Source organism: Vigna radiata, chromosome 9, assembly GCF_000741045.1.
Source record: "Vigna radiata var. radiata cultivar VC1973A chromosome 9, Vradiata_ver6, whole genome shotgun sequence".
Classification (NCBI taxonomy): Eukaryota; Viridiplantae; Streptophyta; class Magnoliopsida; order Fabales; family Fabaceae; genus Vigna; species Vigna radiata.
The window spans coordinates 14260264-14264244 of NC_028359.1; the positions used below are offsets into that span (position 1 = coordinate 14260264).

The following is a 3981-nucleotide window of genomic DNA, read 5'->3' on the forward strand; positions in this document are numbered from 1 at the left end:
ACAATGGAACTGATGGGTTCTCAACTACAAACTTGATAGGGAGTGGGAATTTCAGTTCTGTCTACAAAGGAACTCTTGAGCTCCAAGACAGAGTTCCTTCGTGAAGTATTCGGAGGAGGTGGTCATCCTTTGTGAAGATTCAAAGGAGGTGTAAGTTCATCTCTTGTGGTTTCAAGAGAGGTGGTATTTCTAAACTCTTACAAATTGTTTTTCTCTGTGATTAATATTTGTAATTGTTTTGTGATAGTGAAAAAGGTTTATCTTGTTTGAGATAAGCGACTGGACGTAGGATCCGTGTGATTTGGATAAAATTATCTGTGCAAATTTCTCTCAACCTTATTCTCTTATTTATATTTATTATTTGCGTAGTAAGTTAAATTGAGTATAAATTAAAAGGCACGCGTTTATTTTAAAAACCTTCTTGGTTTGTTATCCCACGCTAATAATTCCGCTGCAGTCGATTTTAGACATTTCTCAAATATAAAATTAATTAATTGCACATATATTATTTTCAGCAGCACACCGCGTGGTGTGGAATTTTCTTCTTGTAGGGACACTCGTTAAGACATTTCAGCTAAAGAGTAATGCTTGAAAGAATATTTATATGACCATCTGAACATGTCTAAAAACAACATTTTTCAGAAGTACAGTGACGAAAACATAAGAATAGAAGTTCAGGGATCCAAAATCAATATAACTTCTCACCTCTTTTATGAGTTTAGACATAATTAAAAGACTCGTGATCTCAGTTTCAAAGTCAAGAGTGGAAAAATATGAGATTGTATAAACCAAAAAGAAAGTAACCTCAGAGAAGAATTCTTCACTTTTTCTTGTGTGCAATTCATGTAGACTCTTCAATGGTGGTATTTCAATTCTTGGTCAGATTTATTCAAAAAAGCTAGAAAATAAGATGGGAAAAGAAAATTTAAAGTCAAGATAATAACCAATACTACACGTTAAAGTCAACAGAATGACCGATACGACACGCTAGAGAATGACCAACACTCTTTGAAGTTATTAAACCACAACCATTCAGTTATATATGTTGACTTAACAGTATTACAATAATTAGATAAAAATCCAAATGTCATTATATACGACTAAGACTAAGGTAAGTTTGATCCCCTAAAAAACTTTAATTAATTTAGAAATAATATCATTTTTATATACATATAAAATTATATATTTTACTATATAGTTTAATATATTATAATTTTATTATATTTAAATCAATAATTTTTATATCATTCTTATCATTATGTTATTAAATGAAATATATATTATTACAATTTTATATTGTACTCAATATTTTTATATCATATTCATATATAACCAACTTCATAAATGAAATAACATAAAATATTTTCTAATAAAATGTAGTCTTTGTAAAAAAAATAAAATGTTCATATTAAATAAATAAAATGATTTTTCTATGTCTTAATTAGATTTTAATTTCTTTAAAATCAAATAAACATTTCAACTAATAATTCTTTTGAGTAGGAAAAAATACAAACTTATGTAACAACGAATACCTTAAACAAATCCGCACCACACAACGGCACCACCGGAAGACCCTCAACCGCTTATTCTAACGCTAGGATACACACAATAAGCCACCTTGAAGGGATAAAATAAGCACATCATCTACAAATGAAACTTCCCACATTACCTTCTGCCATCAGAAAAAAAATAACTCCATTTAAAATGTTTTCCACATATTGGTGTGTAACAGCGGCTGCTACAAAACAAGGTGTCCACTCATATTTACTATATTGGCTATTAGCTTGACTTGTAGAGCAAGAGCTGCTTTTCCTATTCCACCTTATTTACTAATCTCTCTATAAATAAATCTATGAAAGAATAAAGTACCATCATTATAGAATCTCCATAAATTGCTCACAAAAAGATGAAGCCATCTTCTTTTTGGTTTATATATTTTCCCCTGTTTTTCCACTTTACATGCAACTCCAAACACCATGTTTTTGCTTTAGAAAATGAGATCGATCATATGGCACTTATCAAATTCAAAGAATCAATATCGAGTGACCCAAATGGGATCTTGCTTTCTTGGAATACTTCTACTCACTTCTGTAATTGGTATGGAATCACATGCCATCCCACACTTCCAAGGGTTACTGAGCTTAACTTGAAAGGGCACAAGTTGAAAGGGTACATATCTCCTCACATAGGTAATCTCTCTTACATCAGAAAATTTGTACTTGGAAACAACAGTTTCTATGGCAATATCCCACCAGAAGTGGGAAGATTGTCCCAACTGCAGAATTTCAATGTTGAAAATAATACATTGGGAGGAGAAATTCCTTTGAATTTGACGCATTGTACTCAACTCAAAATTTTATATTTGTATGGAAACAATCTGAAAGGAAAAATACCTATTACAATCGGATTGCTCCGGAACATGCAGTTTTTGAGCTTTGGTCGGAATCAGTTAACAGGAGAAATTCCATCTTCCATTGGGAATCTTTCTTCAATAATTTATCTATTACTTGGTTGTAACAATTTAGAGGGAGATATTCCACCAGAAATATGTCATCTCAAAAGCTTAACTATTGTATCTTTAAGTTCTAACAAAATGACTGGATCAATTCCTTCCTGTCTTTATAATATGTCATCTCTTATTGGAATCGAAGCTATAGAAAATCAACTTAGTGGCTGTCTTCCACCCAACATGTTCCACACCCTCCAGAATCTTCAGGGACTTGTACTTGGTTCCAATCAATTATCAGGTCCATTGCCACCTTCCATTGCAAATGCATCCAGTCTTTCACTCCTTCATCTCTCTACAAACCATTTTGTGGGAAGAATTCCAAGTCTTGGAAAACTACATGATCTTTATCACCTAAACTTGGCTCAAAACAATTTAGGTTACAATTCAACTAATGATTTGGAGTTTTTAAAATCATTGGTAAATTGTACTAAGTTGGAAATGTTAGCTCTATCTTACAATAGTTTAGGAGGTCATTTGCCAAATTCTTTGGGAAATTTGTCCACCCAACTAAGTCACCTATATCTCGGATACAATGAAATATATGGAGAAATTCCTGAGGCAATAGGAAATTTAGTTGGCTTAACAGTCTTATCAATATACAACACCCACATTTCTGGGAGTATCCCGACAACTTTTGGAAAGTTTACAAAGCTTGGAGTGTTAATCCTAGTGGAAAACAAGTTGTCTGGAAAGATAGAACCCTCCATTGGAAACTTAAGTCAATTGTTTCATTTGAACCTACGAGCAAATCGATTTGAAGGGAGTATTCCTCCAAGTATTGGAAATTGTCAACTGCGACAATATTTAGATCTTTCAGAGAACAATCTCACAGGCACCATACCACTAGAGCTTTTCAATCTTACCTCTCTATTCATATTGGATTTGTCATATAATTCCTTGAGTGGTAGTATACCAGATGCAGTGGGAAATATACGCAATATTAACTTTCTAGATATGTCAAACAATCATATATCTGGTCACATTCCTCTTGGTGTTGGAAAATGCATAATGTTAGAGTACCTCTGTTTGCAAGGGAATTCTTTACAAGGAATCATACCATCTTCTTTGGCATCACTTAAAAGCATTATATTTTTGGACCTGTCACAAAACCATTTGTCTGGATCAATTCTAAATTTCCTGCAAAACCTTTCTTTCTTACAATATTTGAATGTATCTTTTAATATGTTGGAAGGTGAGGTACCCACTGAAGGTGTCTTTCGGAATGTAAGTGCATTGGGGGTGGTTGGAAACAGTAAGCTTTGTGGAGGTATTACTGAATTGCATCTGCCACCATGCCCTGTTAAAATTAAGAAACATGCAAAACACCACAAGTTCAGATTGATAGTGGTGACATTAAGTGTAGTTGTTTCTCTCATTGTACTATTATCTGCCTTAACTATCTATTGGTCGAGGAAAAAGGGAAAGAAACCTTCCCTTAATTCATCAACAATTCACCAATTGGCTAAAGTTTC

General features: G+C 33.0%; 1 pseudogene; it reads left to right on the forward strand.

The window, feature by feature from the left end:
- Window positions 1-1852: 1852 nt before the first annotated feature.
- Window positions 1853-3981, forward strand: part of LOC106773399 — a 3585-nt pseudogene continuing 1456 nt past the window's right edge.